Here is a 19186-nt window from a genome sequence, read left to right as displayed (position 1 = left end):
TAGTTAAAGTGGCTGATTTATGTTCTCCAGGTAGTGGTTTCGAATTCTGTCACTTCCATGAATTTTAGCTGATGATATGAATTATTAATTTAGGAGGACGACCAGAAATATTAAGTATTCATAGTTTTAGAGTATTACTTCTACACGTCTGGTATTTTTCCATTTTTTTCTCTTTATGTACTGTTATTTATGCTTGGCATAAAAAAAGTTACATCTCTTTAGTGCTTTCGTCCTGCCCGCTGGTAAATGATGATGATGATGAAGTCCCATACTCCGTGACGGAGCGTAGGGTAACGATGCGGGAGACCCGCACCACCGTACTAGGCAAGGTCCTGGTGGAGGTGGTTTGCCATTGCCTTCCTCCGACCGTAATGGTGATGAATAAGACGACACAAGAACACCCAGTCATCTCGAGGCAGGAAAAATCCCTGACTCCGCCGGGAATCGAACCCGGGACCTCGTGCTCGGGAAGCGAGAACGCTACCGCGAGACCACGAGCAGCGGACCTGGTAAATGAAGAGAATAGAAATTAGTATGATGCTTTCTCTCCACGTAAAAAACACTTAATATTTTCTCTTTGATACTTTCATTGGCACTGACATCAGGCATAATGTGACAAAAGAAATCTCAGGCTTTTTGTTCGAAGTTCCTAAAATAATTTAAAATCAAGAGTCTATTGAACGAGTGAAAAGAGTGAGATACACATACAAGTTGTTATTTTATTTGAACCTGAGACGTTGAAAAATTTGGTGCTGGACTTCGAATCTCTTCTTTCACGATATATGACCACGCGGAACGATACAGTTCAATCATTTCGTTGTTTAGCACAAGATTGCAAACTCCTCTAGGTCTCCATGAAAGGCAAATAGGTGGTTTCGAATCCTGGTCCAGCACAAAAATATCCATGGTTTCATTTCAAGCCCTAACATATGCACACCGAACGACTAGCGATAAATAATTTTCATTTTTAATATTTCTTCAAATGTTGTCAACGATAACGATAGGCGCTGTTTTTTCTAGCCAAACATGCACACATCCCGCTGGTGGCGAGCAAACAATTCGTGGACAAAAAAACGACGGTAGGTGTCGGGTTCGATTCCTGTTATGGGGAAAATATTGTATCCTCATTTTGGTTTCAAATATCTCGCTGCTGATGAAAAAATTCGATATCTAACATCTGATTTTACTTAGTCAACAACCAGATTACGTGGTGGGTTCGAGTCCCCGTCACAAAACTTTACATCATGGCACTTCATTTTAAACATATACAAACTTTGTCACTTGAAATTATATTAAATGTTTTTCGTAGTTATTTAACAGGGAGATAAGGTTCTTGACAGTATTCCAGCCAGGGCACAAAAATTTTCAGTTTTGGCTTTGCTAACTGATACTGGTGAAAACTTTGAAGTTTCTCGACTCTTTATGCCTAGCCACCGACGACGAACATTGCTATGATCGAGTCTCCCCAGGCATGAAAACTTTGCTTAGTTACAATGGCTGTAGGTACTTGGTATCATTGCAGATCCAGAATAAAAAAGTTCTTGCAGTCGTTTAAAGTTCACCAAGTGCACAGACAATTCTTCAATCATGACTAATGAGAAATTACTGGTAACACGATGCTCAAATGGTTCAAATGGCTCTGAGCACTATGGGACTCAACTGCTGTGGTTATAAGTCCCCTAGAACTTAGAACTACTTAAACCTAACTAACCTAAGGACAGCACACAACACCCAGCCATCACGAGGCAGAGAAAATCCCTGACCCCGCCGGGAATCGAACCCGGGAACCCGGGCGTGGGAAGCGAGAACGCTACCGCACGACCACGAGATGCGGGCTACACGATGCTAATTTTGAGTTTTACATAGAGGGCTTGCCGCTGTTAATCGTGTTGCTTCAACTGGTTCTTCAATATTCAGTTTGTGACGAACCACTCCCAGCATGGACGATGTTTCACAGGTGCGGGAAAACCTTTTAAGGAGCAAAAATACTCCAAATTGTCTTAGAACTTCAGAAGATCAGATACGGTCTCAAAACATCTTGTTCATAAAAACATAGAATTTTGCCTAAAGATTACTGGAATTACTTATGTGATGGAGTTAGTTAAATAGCAACAACTGATTCTGAAATGTCACTTACTGTAATGAAATTGAATTTTCGAGCTGTCTCATCGCTGCCGGCGCATTTCCTAGTATTTACATCTGGACTGATTACCTTAAAGATCAATGTTCTCTAGTGATCTCTTGTGGTACTCATTTTGTGTAGACAAACGACTGTACTGCAAAGAGATTATTGGACCTGCAATACAGTTACTTTTTGTGGGCTGCATGAAAATCAGGCGCAACGCAGTTCATGAGGTTCTGATCCTTTTGGCTATGATAGTACAGTGACTTCAGAGTTCTCATTCTTGTAGTGAAGACAGTGGGACCCAGTTTCAGCCCGAGATCTAGTGCGTGATACTTCCGAAAAAGCCTCTCATCTACTCTCAGGGCCACGAGTGTAAGACAGTTGACTTCACTTTCTGTTTGACCAACAAGCAACAAAAAAATTTTGCTTTCACAGGACTTCCGTGTCAGAAACTGCATTCATAGCATTTTGTTACAGTCACGTATTATTCTACTCACTGAAAGCCACGATGATGTTACTGACTGCTCTTTTACCTACATCAAGTATATTGCTGTACGTTTCACGTCTTTCGCAGTACCACTTGTGCCATCAGTAAACTGACAAATTGTTGAGTCACCTGCAAAAGAAGTAACGGACTCGGAACAGAACACTCTGCTGCCACTCACTTTGCATGACGACAGCTTGATTCGGTCCACCTCTCCGTTTGTTGACACTGGAGGGTAACCTTTTGCTTTCGTCCGGCTCAGTAGAGGCTGTGTGTTGTTCTGTCCTTAAGTTCGTGCGGTCATAATCGACATTCCACTGTTGACTTGGCTGTGTGGACAGGTACAAAAAAAAAAAAAATAACAAACAAATAAAAGAAAAAGAAGAAAGATTCTGCTTCATACATTTGAAATAGGCTACCACAGTCTTTCTTGAGATGGCTAGAATGATATAATCTAGGACCTGCCACGTTGTCTCACAAGGCAATAGCTTACATTTTCCAGGTACTGCCTGTCCCTTCAGTTGCTCCCGGCCAGTGTCAACAACGTCGATGACAATTGACGGTGCGAGGAACGTACACCGTCTGGAAGGGTTCTTTAGGCACTCAAGTTCCTTGTATCCCAGTCAAAAGGAAATTATACATGCTACGCTTATCCATTATGAACTCATGACTTGTATATAAATAAAGAAACATCGACCACTCACTTTTTTAAATGTTCCTTTATTCCGATAAAATATGTTCGAATTATTCAGGTCCATATCTAGATGAGGCACTTTGATACGGACCCTGTGACAAGAAGATAGATAAACAACTTTTATGTATCGCAGTGATTGATGCACTATAAGCAAACTGTGTTGTTAAACTGATTCTTGTACGTACTGCGGCAGTATGTATGCATTGAACGACGTGGTTTTTGTAAGCTAAGCTAGCTTCGGCCGAAAATATACGCAATTTGTTGTGGGACGTCGGGGGATATTCCCACTGTATCCTCTAAAGCAGGGATCCCCAAACCATTTTGGACAAGTGACCCCTTTTCCAAAATGAACTGTTACCTCAGACCCCCATGGTCAAATTACCTACTTTTAAGATCAACCCCCTTATTCATAATTGGCCCGCTAACTTAAAACAGCTGCTACAGAGTGTTATTTTTCATTCTGACTTAGGTCAATAGAAGAAGACAGAGTGAGATTTAGCAATGCTTTATGTTATCAGACTATTTTAAATAAGAACTTGTGTTATTTTAATAGGGGTCGATTTTTAGACCTCGTCGACCCCTAAAATCAGTTTTCGTTTATTTTGACCCCTAGGAAACCGATATAGACCGTAAGGGGTCGATATCGACCACTTTGGAAATCCCTGCTCTAAAGTTTCATGAAGTTTCAATAGATAGCGGCGCTATACGTATCCCCAAAATGGCGTCTGAACGGATGTCCGTTCCAAGCAGGAAGGTGTCGTCGAATTTCTATTGGCAGGAAACTAGAGCATCACAGCTATTCATAAGTGCTTCCAGAATGTCTACGTAGACCTGGCAGTGAACGAAAGCAAGGTGAGTCGTAGGGCGAGGCGCCTGTCAACATCTCAATAAGGCTGTGCAAATCTGTCCGATCTAACGTGTGTCGGCCGGCCGCATGCAGCTGTGACTCCTGTAACGTTGGAACGTGCGGATAGTGTCATTGGAGGCGATCGACGTATCATAATCAAACATCTCACTGCTCAGTTGCACGCCTCTGTTAGTAAGGCTCACACAGTCGTCCACCAGTTGGGGTACTCAATGGCGGGTACCCACGGAGGTAGCGCAGTGGTTAACACACTGGACCCGCATTCGGAAGGATGAAGGTTCGAACCCACGTCCGGCCATCCTGATTTAGGATTCCGTGATTTCTGTAAACCACTTAAGGGAAATGCCGGGACGGTTTATGCGAAAGGACACGGCCGCTTTCCTTCTCCTTCCCTCTCTAATCCGAGCTTTTGCTTCGTCCCTAATGACGCCGTTGCCTATGGCACGTTAAACACCAAACTCCTCGTCAGTGGTGGATGCCCCCTGGGTTCCTCGTCGTCCAACACAAGACCATAAAGAGCAATGAAGGACCATCTGCGCGAAATTGCTTGTGCCGTACGAGGCTGATCGTGCCAATTATTTCTCGAACAGCGACACAGGCAATGGAATATAGATTCATCACTTCGAACCGGAAACAAAATGCCAATCTATAGAGTTGCACCACACCACCTCGCTTATCCGGTAATGTCATGGTGCTAGACTCCTTGGACTCTGAAGGAGCTACTCTGTTTTATGCTTTTGGTGATGGTCTAAACTCTGAAGTATATTGTGCCACTCTCAGGAAATTGAAGAATCGAGTGTGTTCGTCGCCACAAAAGTGCATATGAACTCCTTCTCCACGACAACGTAATGCCTCACATATATCTCCATTGGACGGTTCTTCCTCATCCACACTACAGCCCAGACCTTGCATTTTCCAAGTGTTTGGTCCAATGAAGGATGCATTCTGCGGGAAGCAGTACGTTGATGGTGGGATATTATTCATGCAGCAAGATAATGGCTCCGATAAGGACCAGTAGAATGGTACGATGCGAGGATACAGGTCTTCCCAGTAAGGTTGAAAACTAGTGTTTTATAGTTAAAAGAGGGGGAATAAAATGGTGTACTGTAATTCTACAGCCGGCCCCTGGTGGCCGAGCGGATATAGGTGCTTCAGTCTGGAACCGCGCGACCGCTACGGTCGCATGTTCGAATCCTGCCTCGGGCATGGATGTGTGTGATGTCCTTAGGTTAGTTAGGTTTAAGTAGTTCTAAGTTCTAGGGGACTGATGATCTGAGATGTTAAGTCCCGTAGTGCTCAGAGCCATTTGAACCATTTTTTGTAATTCTAGAAAAAACAACCAGCTTTCACAAAATAAATGCGGTGCATTACTTGCTGAAAACCCTTCATAGCTGGTATCGACCTGGCAGCTTCCACTGTGGTTGACTATTGGCCACAGATCAACGATACAGTAAAATTTTTTATCAGTCGTCTTGTCTCAGAGCTAGTATCAGGTATCGCGCCACGGAAATAAAAAGTTCATTTTGAAGGTGTGTCATTTGAAGATGAACCTGGGGAAGCTCAAAATTTCAAACAGTGACTGTGTGGTGTCACCGCCAGACACCACACTTGCTAGGTGGTAGCCTTTAAATAGGCCGCGGTCCGTTAGTATACGTCGGACCCGCGTGTCGCCACTTACAGTGATTGCAGACCGAGCGCCGCCACAAGGCAGGTCTAGAGAGACGTCTTAGCACTCGCCCCAGTTGTACAGCCGACTTTGCTAGGGATGGTTCACTGACAAATTACGCTCTCATTAGCCGAGACGATAGCATAGCCTTCGGCTATGTCATTTGCAACGACCTAGCAAGGCGCCATTATCAATTGCTATTTATCTTGTGATGCATGTACCGTCAGACCGATGTTCACCAATTACGGATTAAAGTTAAGTATTCCAGAAGCTACGTACTATTTTTGCTACTATAACAACTGTGTCCTGTTCCAGACCTCACGCCAGCCTGCGTGAGCTAAACACGTGCCTTTCGGCTTCCTCCAAACCCCGTGGATTGGCTCCTGCCAATTCACAACAGACTGGTCGTAGTTTTCTATATTTATATTTATAAAGTTTTACATGCGCCTAACTATTTATCATGCCATCGTTTCTGCCACAGAAGGATACCTATTACGTTCCACACTTGATAGTACTCTATCTCTCATCCAGTATATCACCACATTCTTTCGTATCTGTAAATCGATTCGACATATTCCGGGTGGGACCTGCAACAGTTCCAAATACGAACGTTGTATTACATTTTGCACGATGTGAAATTCGTGAGTTCATTTTCAGAGTCAACAATTACGATCCCTCACACATTCAACTGGACCGTGAAAAAGAAAGTAGGGACCGAAGTGGCTTATGTAGCACTGGAAGGGACGAATGACACACTCTCGGAAGACGTATCTCGTTGGACATGGCACTAAATCGGCACCTGAGCCACCCACAGAAAGTGTTAAGCGAGGCCGGCCAGGGTGGCTGAGCGGTTCTGGGCGCTACAGTCTGGAACCACGCGACCGCTCCGGTCGCAGGTTCGAATCCTGCCTCGGGCATGGATGTGTGTGATGTCCTTAGGTTAGTTAGGTTTAATTAGTTCTAAGTTCTAGGGGACCGATGACCTTAGAAGTTAAGTCCCATAGTGTTCAGAGCCATTTGAACCATTTTTTTGTTAAGCGTTGAGTTGGTCAACGTAGTTGCATACCACAAGAACACGACTGTTAATGTCTGTCAACAGTGGACATAAGCCTTTCTCAATCGTTGGCAGGACGAAGAGACCGAAAATTAATGCTCCGCATGTTAAGAGATCAATACTGATGGTTGGAGATCATTTTAGAATTACAGGTATTGTCACTGTGCCGTACACACAGCACATGCTTTCCAGACGCACATACGATATTTCAGCGAGCTGGTATTTATCTTCTGATGTCCTCTATTTTACCGTGCACGTTACTCTAGTGTTTGTCTATATTCTTATACAGACAGGTGAATTTAGGTTCTTAAGAATTATTTAAACTTTAACAAGGAAAATAAACATCGCTTATATCGGGGATGGGGTGCTTGGGGCAGCCTCTGCTGTACTAGATGTGCAGCGGGGATGTCACAGCTCTTTGTCACTGAGACGAACTTAGGTGCGACTGAGCCAGCCGGCCCACTCTCGTCTCAGTGTGGGTGGCAGACTGCGTCGAGGTCTCGAGCCTCAAGACGAAGACTGCTTGGAGGACGCATGCACCTGCCAAATCCCATGCACTTTGCTAATAGATTCACTGTTCTATCTGATGCTGGGGGGGGGGGGGGCTGAGCCGGATCAGAATGATGCACTTTCTGCCAGGATAGTGGCCGCTCCTTCAGCAAGATCCTGACAGGCATGTGGGGATAGGGGTTTGTTAGTTATTGGGAGCTCCAATGTTAGGCGGGCCACGGGGCCCCTCAGGAACACAGCAGCTAGGTCGGGGAAGAGGTCCAACGTTCACTAGCTGTACTTGCCGGGGGGCCTTGTCCGGGGCGCAGAAGAGGATCTTCTGCAGACTATCGAGCGTCCAGGATGCAGCCAGCTGCAGACAGTTGCACATGTCGGCACCAACGATGCCAGTCGTCGGGGTTCCGAGGACATCCTTAGGTCCTTTCGACGGCTGGCTAAATTGGCAAAGACGGCCTCCTCTCTCGAGGAGTGGAAGCCATCCTGACGATTTGCAGCTCCGTACCCACAGTGGACCGGGATCCTCTGATTAGGAGTCGAGTGGAGAATCTAAACCAGAGGCTACGTCGACTCTGTGTAGATTCCTCGAGCTACGCCAAGGGGTGGAAGGTTTTAGGACGCCCCTCGATAGATCAGGGGTGCACTGCACACAGGAAACAGCTACTTGGTTAGCACAGTACTAGTGGCGTACACATATTTTTTGTTTTGTTTTTGTTTTTTAGATTAGGTTCCTTCCCACGGGAAACAAACCGTTTGCTTGAAAAATTACCAGTTCATGGCACTGATGTGGGTGTGCCAACTGTAAAAATTGTTAGCTTGCCTAAACAGGTCATTTCATACGATTTATATATGCTAAATCTCATGTTAGTAAATTTTCGAAGGGTCTGTGTCAAGATCCCCGCGTTACTCTCCGAAATAAACGGTGGTAATGCCAATATTATATTAGGTACCGAAAGCTGGTTGAAACCAGACATAAATAGCAGTGAAATTTGGAACTCTGATTGGGCAATGTTTAGGAAGGATAGGACTGATGCTATGGGAGGTAGTGTGTTCATTGCAGTTAAAAGCTGTTTCAATGCAGTTGAGATCGATACTGGGTCGGACTGTGAAATAGACTGGATAAAGTTGTCAATCAGACAAGGAGTGACCATTGTATTAGGCTATTTTTATAGACCACCAACATCAGCAACAAACGTCGCAGAACGTTTCAGGGAAAGTCTTGAGTGCACAGGAAATTAATATCCAAATTATCCATTAGTTATACGTGGAGACTTTAATCTGGCGTCCGTTGATAGGGAAAATTACATGTTTATCACAGGGGGCAGAAGCAAAGTCACGTGTGAAGTTATTCTAGGAGCGCTCTCAACATAAAACCTTGAGCAATCAGTTAGAAAACCAACCCGAGATGGAAACATATTAGATATCGTGGAGACAAAAGACTTGATCTTTTTGAGGGAGTTAATCTAGAAGTAGGTATTAACGGCCATAATGTCGTTTTGGCTTCTATGTCAGTGGAAGTTGCAAAAAAAAAAAAAAGCAACAGCGTAGAGTTTTCTTGTTCGGGAAAGCAAATAAAAGTGTCATTAATGAATATCTTCATGGTCACATCAGGACTCAAAGATACTGAGCAGCTTTGGTAGGAATTTAAAGGTATTGTCCACTACGTGCTAGAGAAATATGTGCCGAGCAAAAATATAGGGCAGGGAAAGTATCCACCTTGGTTCAACAGACATATTAGGAAGTTGCTGAGAAAGCAGAGAATTTTGCACAGTCGTTTTTAACGTATTCACTGCCCCGCTGACAAACAGAAACTATTAGCGAAATGAAAGCAGCTGTCAGAAGGTCTATGAGAGATTCTTCTAATGAATTTGAAAGGAATATTTTACTTGCAGATTTGACACCCGTTATTGATTTTCCTACTCGGGTGGTAAAGGATAGCAGCTCACTGATAGATAACTTCTTTATAGACCAAGATAAGTTTAACCATATAAATGCTCAGCCTGTTGAGAATGGCCTTTCTGATCATGGTGCACAGCTAGTTACAATATATGACATAGCTCCATTCAGCAATACTAAACAGTCCTCCAAAGTAGTACGTCCAGTCAACGATTTAACAATTGCAAATTTCAGGGAAAGCCTACAGCAGTTAGACTGGGATGAGGTGTACCGTGAACCTGATGCCAATTTAAAATATAATTTATTTCATTGCATTTTTGTAAATGCATTTGAAAACTGCTTCCCCAAGAAAATAGTTAAATATACTCGTAAGAAACCTTGTAACAAACCATGGCTTACTAAGGGTATAAAAATATCTTGTAACCGGAAAAGGGAAATGTATCTGACAGCAAGAAAGAGTAGTGACCCAGAAACTATCAAAAATTATAAAAACTACTGTGTTATATTAAGAAAAGTTATTAAAAAATCCAGGAGTATGTGTATCATGTCTGAAATCAGCAACTCTGATAATAAAATTAAAAAAAATTTGGAATATTATTAAAAGAGAAACAGGTCAACCAAGAGCAGAGGAAGACAGTATTACCATCAAATTGAATGAAAACTTTACGAACAAAAAGTCAGAAGTTGAAAATATTTTTAATAATCATTTTCTAAATGTTGTGGATATAGTAGGATCCAGGTGTTCATTAGAAGATGCTAGGCTGTTAATGGAAGAGGCCATACCTATGCAATTTGATACAATTGAAATCTCACCCACTTCTCCCTCTGAAATTAGGAAAATAATAAACTTGCTTAAAAGCAAAAACTCACATGGAATTGATGGCATTTCCAGCAAAATACTAAAAGCTTGTTCTCAACAGATAAGTAAGATTCTCAGCCACCTGTGTAATAGCTCTCTGGAACAGGGCATTTTCCCTGATAGACTGAAATATGCTATTGTTATACCTTTGCATAAAAAGGGGGATAGATCTGATGTCAACAATTACCGTCCAATCTCCCTTCTAACAGCTTTATCCAAAATTTTTGAGAAAGTAATGTATTCAAGAGTAGCTTCACATATCTGTAAAAATGAAGTACTAACAAAATGTCAGTTTGGTTTCCAGAAAGGTTTTTCAACAGAAAATGCCATATATGCTTTCACCAGTCAAATTTTGAATGATCTGAATAACCGAACACCACCCATTGGGATTTTTTGTGATCTCTCAAAGGCTTTTGATTGTGTAAATCATGAAATTCTGCTAGACAAGCTCAAGTATTGTGGCATGAGTGGGACAGTGCACAAATGGTTTAATTCGTACCTAACTGGAAGAGTGCAGAAAGTTGAAATAAGTAGTTCTCGTAACATGCAAAGATCAGCACAATCCTCAAACTGGGTAACTATCAAGAATGGGGTTCCACAAGGGTCAGTCTTGGGTCCTTTGTTGTTCTTATTATATATTAATGACTTGCCATTCTATATTCATGAAGAGGCAAAGTTAGTTCTCTTTGCTGATGATACAAGTATAGTAATCACACCTGACAAACAAGAATTAACTGATGAAATTGTCAGTACTGTCTTTCAGAAAATTACTAAGTGGTTCCTTGTAAACGGACTCTCACTGAATTTTGATAAGACACAGTACATACAGTTCCGTACAGTGAATGGTATGACACCATTAATAAATATAGACCTTAATCAGAAGCGTATAGCTAAGGTAGAATATTGCAAATTTTTAGGTGTGTCCATTGATGAGAGATTAAATTGGAAGAAACACATTGATGATCTGCTGAAACGTTTGAGTTCAGCTACTTATGCAATAAGGGTCATTGCAAATTTTGGTGATAAACATCTTAGTAAATTAGCTTACTACGCCTATTTTCACTCATTGCTTTCATATGGCATCATATTTTGGGTAATTCATCACTGAGGAATAAAGTGTTTATTGCACAAAAGCGTGTAATCAGAATAATAGCTGGAGTCCACCCAAGATCATCCTGCAGACATTTATTTAAGGATCTAGGGATATTCACGGTAGCTTTTCAGTATATATACTCTCTTATGAAATTTGTTATCAACAACCAAACCCAATTCAAAAGTAATAGCAGTGTGCATAACTACAATACTAGGAGAAAGGATGATCTTCACTATTCAAGATTAAATCTAACTTTGGCACAGAAAGGGGTGAATTATACTGGCACTAAAGTCTTTGGTCACTTACCAAATAGTATCAAAAGTCTGACAGATAACCAACAAGTATTTAAGAAGAAATTAAAAGAATTTCTGAATGACAACTCCTTCTACTCCATAGAGGAATTTTTAGATATAAATTAAGGAAAAAAATAATAAAAAAAATAAAATAAAAAAATAAAAATAAAAAATAAAGAAAAACAAAAAAACACAATAAAATAAAGTTGTTATATTAACTTAAGTATGTTGTTAAATTAACCTAATTATGTCATGTATTGGAAAATTCGACTCGTTCCACATCATTACGAAATATCGTATTCATGATCCATGGAACTAGTATTAATCTAATCTAATCTAATCTAATCTAAAGATAACCTCCATAAATTTTGGCGGTACGTAAAATCTATGGACACTACAAATAATTCAATACCTCCTCTTGGTGACAGTACGGGTAATGTAACGGATAATGATAAACAGAAGGCCGAAATTCTAAACCTAGCTTTCAAAAACTCGTCTACACTAGAGGACTGCAGCACGATTGCCCCTTTCAACTGTCGAACAAACGCAAGGATGGCTGACGTAGTGTTCGGTGTATGTGGGATTGAAAAACAGTTAAGATCCTTAGACGCCAGGAAGGCATCTGGCCCAGACGGCATCCCCGTAAGATTATATGTTGACTATGCTACAAATATAGCACCATTCTTATCCATCATCTGCCAGAGATCATTGGAACAGTGGAACGTTCTACGGGACTTGAAGAAGGCCCACGTCATAGCAGTCTATAAAAACGGTAGAAAATCGGATGCACATAATTACCGGCCAATTTCACTGACATCGATTTGTTGTAGAATTATGGAACATATTTTGTATTCACACATAATGACCTTTTTAGACTCTGAGAAGTTCATCTGCAGAAACCAGCACGGTTTTAGGAAACAGCGGTCATGCGAGACACAGCTGCTCCTCTTCGTGCGTGATATACAACAGGACCTAGATACCGGCTCCCAGGTCGATGCCACATTTCTCGGCTTTCGAAAGGCGTTCGACTTAGTTCCGCACTGTCGCTTTCTCCAAAACGTGCGCGCTTACGGTCTATGCGATAGCATATGCGGTTGGATAGAAAATGTTCTAACATACAGAGAGCAGTATGTCGTCCTGGATGGGGAGACTTCAACAGAAACAAGTGTAAAATCAGGTGTGCCCCAGGGCAGCGTGATAGTTCCGCTCCTTTTTACGATTTACATAAATGATGTGGTTTATGGTACTGACAGTGGCATTAGGCTGTTTGCCGATGACGCTGTAGTCTACAGGAAAGTAGTATCACACGAAATTTGTGAACAAATCAATGAAGATTTGCAGAAAATAAAAGCGTGGTGTAATGACTGGCAGTTATCTCTCAATATTAGTAAGTGTAACCTACTGCGTATAACAAAGCGAAAATCCCCATTAATGTAGGAGTACAAAATAAATGCCCAGTCTTTGGAAGCGGTAACATCCTTCAAGTATCTGGGTGTGACTATTGTAAATGATCTCAAATAGAACCATCAGATTACACAAGTAACGGGTAAGGCGAACTCTAGATTTCGGTTTATTAGTAGAATCTTGAAGCGATGCAGTTCGTCAACAAAGGAAATTGCTTACAATAGTTTAGTTCGTCCAGTCTTATAGCATTGTTCGTCTGTATGGGACCTTCACCAATTGGGTCTGATTCAAGAGACTGAGAAGGTCCAAAGAAGAGCGGCAAGATTCGTGGCTGGTACATTCAGCCATCGCGAAAGCGTTATAAATCTCATAGAAAGTTTGAAGTGGGACACACTTTCAGATACACGACGCCTAAACGGAAGGGACTGCTTGTTATATTAGAAAATATGATCTTCGCCAAGGATGCGGGGCATATATTACACCACCATCTTTCAAATCGCGCAATGATCACCATTCAAAGATGAGGAAAATAGAGCTAGTGATGAGGCGTTCACACAGTCGTTTTTCCCTCGCGCGATCCGTTTGTGGAACAGAGGAGGGAAATATGATTTTGGCGCGAATAGTGCCCTCCGCTTGGTGGCTAGCGGAGTATATATGTAGATGTAGATAAGCGGAACGACATGTTTAATATCTGATAAAAATGTGTCTATTCTCTCGCTCAAATTATTTACAAAACTTGATGTGAACTGTACGTATTCTAGCTGTTTGTCATGCGACCGTGAATATCTTATCTTCATAAAAAGCCTCGTAATTTCTCTTTAGTACACTGATCGTCATTAGACGGCAATAACTGTTCATTACAAAATATGTTCGTGATTCGTCGTAGTAGAGAACCGATACCCAGTTGAATATTATTACACACCGCAAAATTAGTTTGTAAAAAACAAGGGCACTTTTTCATGTGGATTACGAGCGCGCTTCAGTTGGGGATATTTCGGTTGGAGGTCACATGCCGTCAATTACATTATCTTATATCGTAATTTTTTGGAGTGTGACAGCCCAATCAAATCCCACCAGCATATTTCAGACCTAGTAATTTGAAGCAATAAAATGTGATTGCGGTGGACTGATTCATAGCATGCAGGAATTCCGCATTTAATTTTCAGGACCACCAATTTTTTTTCACTTCTCTTTTGTGGAGAATACCGATTTTGTATGCACGGAGATAATCTTGCTGATAACAGAGAAATTTGCGTGGAACGCGTCAGGTATAGTATGAAACTACGCTCTCTGGTACGAGCATGGCAGACAGTCTCATCTATGACGGCCACAGTAACAACTGTCCCGCTCCTTAGTAGCTCCTTAAGCGGCATGTTTTAGAAGACATGTGGTTTGTTCCAGTCAACAAGAAATAAATTAACTTTTCTTATTGATTCAAAGTAGCAGCAAACTCATTTTAAGTTGATCCTTGAAAAAAAAAAAATAATGAAATTCGAAGCTACCTATTTCAGAACGAATTCCTCTATTTCATGACTTTATACGATTTTGCAATACCTGTGTCTTCTGAATTACGATGTCGATGGAAGAGACACTGCGGCGACTACATCCGTCGTGAAAGACTTGAAATGTCTTCGCAACGGAGAATTCGGACTGTCATCAGCTGTATAATTGTATGACGACAGTGAAACTTGGTGCCGGACACAGACTCGACACTGGATTTGTCGCTGCTTGTGAGCGGTCGCCTAACCATTTGGCTGAACAAGCACGACCAGACACATATTTTCATATGTCGTCAACCACATGTCCACAGCCTGTACTCTTACATTCATTATGTATATTCCCTTGCAGGGTACATATGCATGCATGTCCGAAGGAATTTTGCATCTTAATTCGGAATAACACAGGCATTGCAAAATCATATTTATCCCTCGACACCGAGCGAGCGACTTTTAAGGAAAATGTCTTCTCTGTGCAGGAATGTACGTAATGAATGTACCAATAAGGGTTGTGGACACATAGTTGACTACATATAGAAGTTTGGGTCTGCCAAACGGTAAGGCGACCGCACGCCAGAAGCGGGGAGTCCGGTTTCGAGTCCTGGTCTAGCACAAAGTTTCATTGTCGTCATTCCGTTATACAGCTGACGGTTATCCACATTCGAAGTTGCGAATGCATTTCACGTCATTATATCCAAAAGGCGACCCACTACAGCTTGGCACGTGTTACAGCGTCTTTGGCCAGACAGTTTGTTTATAGTATGCAGTGGTATACACAAACCTCCACCATGAATTGTTCTGTTATACGTGAAAAATCATATCAAATTCCCTGCAGTAATTAGCGAGATCACGCTTCACGCACAGACAGAAAAACATCGCAGGGGAGTTTGATTTATAACATGAGTCGACAATCCGGTCAAAGTACTCGTACAATAACTACTGGCGACTAACAACTAGAAATATACGATTACTTTCAGAGACGATGAATATTTGTATCTAAAGCAACTTGAATACTTTGCAAGCTACTTTATAGTGTACTGCAGAAGGCACATCCTTTCCTTTTCGTAGTGAATGGTTGTCGACCTTTGTTCTGTGAGTTCATTTACGTCCTGATACATTATCAGGACAATTAGTAAGACGGTATCAGAGTGTTAACGGTAATAGACTAACATAATTTCACTGCTACCTTTAAGAACTCCATTGCTATGAACACAAAAAAAAAAAAATAATTCACAGATGTCATTGTATAGCCACCATCCACCTTCCTCAGAATAACTACTGGATTAGTTTTGTATTCTAATGATCATTAAGCAGAGACTCAGCTAAATATATTTAACTGCAACAAAAAGTAATTTAATTTTTCATAGTGAACAACCTTTTTACTGAAGCGTATACATAAAGCCACCTTCATTAATGTCACTGTAAAAATTACTTTAAAATATCCATACATCTCACAAAAATTTTTATCTGTTTATATGTATGTTGTATGTACGAGGGCGTGGTGAAAAGAAATGCCACCGAACATTTTATGCGAAAACTCTTAACGCATTTTGAATGAAACAGTCTGTAATAACTTCCGCCATCTTTATTCTTCGTATCAACGTATTTGCAGCCTTCTGCCGCTAGTGGGCTCCCTATTGTAGCGTGTAACTTGGCGAGGTATAGCATCACTGCGTCGCTGCGTCAGAATCAGCGTGCTGATATCGAGTTTCGAATTCCAAGGGTTGGTCCATACACAAAGCACCACCTATCATTCAGCATGACAATGGTAGGCCACACAGGAGCGCGGCAAAATCTGCAACGATCTGACGCACTAGGTTCAGTGTTATTAACGATCCTCAATACCGTCTCGACTTTCCCCTATCCGATTTTCATGTGTTTCCAAAACTTAAAGAAGACTTTCGAGAGCTTTACTTTGATAGTGATGAAGCGGCGCAAGCAGAGGTGAGAATGTGGATCCGTCAAAATAGTTTATCATTCTACAATGTCTCGTTATCAAAAAATTCGTCTCCCTTTGGGAGAAAAGTATTTCTCATCAAGGTGACTGTATTGAGAAGAAATGTATAGACATGAAGAAAAAGGCTGTAGAATTTTAACAGCTTTTGTTTTATTTAAAAGGCTTTAAGAGTTTTCACATAAACAGTTTGGAAGCACTACTTTCCAGCATGCTCTCCTATGTGTGCGTGTATGTTCCACATCTCTTCCTAATCCTCTAGACTGATTTCAGCCAAAGGTAGTACACATATCACCTACTGTGTGGAAAGAACTGTTGTGGGGGTAAAAGCCACCTACCTATCAAAGGAGTGGGGCTGTGGGTGAAAAAGTGGTGTTGCCTACGATATGTGAAAACCTAGATTTTTTCATCAAGTATTTGAGAATCAGAGCGCTTAGTGACTTGCAACGAGCATTACCCATAACTTCCAATCTTTACCAACTTTTTCTCGCTGACAACCACCACGAAATGATAAAAGGATAAAAAAATTCTCTCACCACATTTTCACTGTTCATCCAGCAAAATTGTAGCATGAGACACGCCGTTTTACTTTGTTACTTCTTTACCAATAACTGTACTAGCGACATGTTTTGCCGACAGTATTGGCATATACCTCCGAATGTACCTACAAAATTATATCGTTGTAAGACACGTTGTTCAGGAGATATGATGTAAATATTGAGCTGCGTGAAAACGAAATTTCCTAGAGATACAGTTGAAACGTCTGTACAAATATGTGTGAACTATGTAAAATATAAGCAAAATATATGTGACATGCCATCAATCAAACAGAAAAAGCTCCTCCTAAGCTCCTGGATCGATTTCAGCAGACTTGGTAAACACGCTACTTTCTATATGGAAATAAATCCTGTAAGTGAACCAGCAAACCTCCCATTGGGGCGGGGTTGATAACGTGGAGAAAGACAGGAGGTGAGAAAGAAATGAACAGGGAGGGGGGAGGAGGTGGAACAGATAGGGGGAGGAGGGGCTTGACAGAGGGATGTGGAGAGGAAATGGGCAGAAAAGGAGGGGGAGAGAGAGAGGGGATAGGAGTAGATAGACAGAAAGAGTAATGTTCAGACTATGTGCAGATAGAAGGAGGAGGAAGAATGCACAGAGAGAGGAGGAGGAGGAAATGGACAGAGAAAGGGGAGGAGACAGAAATGAAAGAAAGAGATGGACTGAGGAATGAAAGACGAGAAGGATGCAGAAAGGAGGAGATGGACAGAGAGAGGGGGAAGGAGACGGACAGAGGGGGCGATGGACGAAGAGGAGAAGAGATGGACTAAGAGAGGAGAGAAGGTGGACAGAGAAAGGAAAGAGGAGGAGATGGATGGAGAGACGAAGAGAACGAAGTGGAAAGACGGAAGAGGAAAAGGACATGGAGAGGGGGAAGGACAAAGAGAGGAGGAATAGATTAACTTAGAGGGGATGCGGATGAGATGGGAAGGAGAAGACTGATTTAGAGGGGAGGTGGGAGCAGATGCCCAGAGGCGGGAGGAGCTGACAGAGGAAAAGGGGGGATGGTGATGAGGAAGGAGGAGATGGAATGAAAGAGAGAGGGAAGGATGAGATGGACTCATAGAATAGAATGTAGTGTACTCAGACCGTGTGCTATAAACCGGCGTTTGGACCGTTCATAAACACACCTTATTACTATAAACGAACTATGTGTGCTTAGGCTTACATTTCCTGTTTTCTGTATAAATTATATAGCTTCTTCTCCTATGACATGCCTATTAAAGATCTGGAAAAAGTATTCTCTCATCATTTTCTTAGTCAGTCCGCACTTGATAAAAACTGTGGTGTCACCGCCAGACACCACACTTGCTAGGTGGTAGCCTTTAAATTGGCCACGGTCCGTTAGTATACGTCGGACCCGCGTGTCGCCACTATCAGTGATTGCAGACCGAGCGCCGCCACACGGCAGGTCTAGAGAGGCTTCCTAGCACTCGCCCCAGTTGTACAATCGACTTTGCTAGCGATGGTTCACTGACAAAATACGCTCTCATTTACCGAGACGATAGTTTAGCATAGCCTTCAGCTACGTCATTTGCTACGACCTAGCAAGGCGCGATTATCAGTTACTATTGATATTGCGAATCATGTACCGTCCAGACCGACGTTCACCATTAATGGATCAAAGTTAAGTATTCCACCAGCTACGTCCTTTTTTCTAAATTCTAATTTCCTTGTCCTCTTCCAGACCTCACGCCAGCCTGCGTGAGCTAAAACGCGTGCCTTTCGGCCTCCTCTAGTAACACGGTGTTGGCTCTCCTGCCAACCAAACCAAAAATACTAGCCATGTATTTCGTTGATATCACCCACCTTATCAGAGCGAGTGTTCAAAACGAGAATCGTGAGGCTCGACCAGCAAACTACCTTCGTGAACATTTCAGTGTGTTTGTTACAATAGAAGTATAATGTGCGTCCTTTTCTGGTGTCAGAGAAAAGAACGTCTCTGAATGATACCCAAACCTCCAAGCCACAGGCATTTTTTAATCGAAATTGGAAAGTAACCTACATTTTCAAACGTCAGATGCAATACATAAGGATTCTTTCAATTCCGCCTCTGATGAGTAAAATATGTCGCAGAGGCAGAAGAAGCTTTCTTCATATATATGTAGGATATTCATAAAATAATCCATTAGGACCAATAGGGGTAGCAATGGAATATTTTTCTAATATGCCTTTTTTGTTTTGTTTTTGGGTCATCAGTCTTGTGACTGGTTTCATGCCGCCCGCCACGAATTCCTT

This window comes from Schistocerca nitens, chromosome 5 (assembly GCF_023898315.1).
Source record: "Schistocerca nitens isolate TAMUIC-IGC-003100 chromosome 5, iqSchNite1.1, whole genome shotgun sequence".
Lineage (NCBI taxonomy): Eukaryota > Metazoa > Arthropoda > Insecta > Orthoptera > Acrididae > Schistocerca > Schistocerca nitens.
This window is presented reverse-complemented; position numbering follows the sequence as displayed.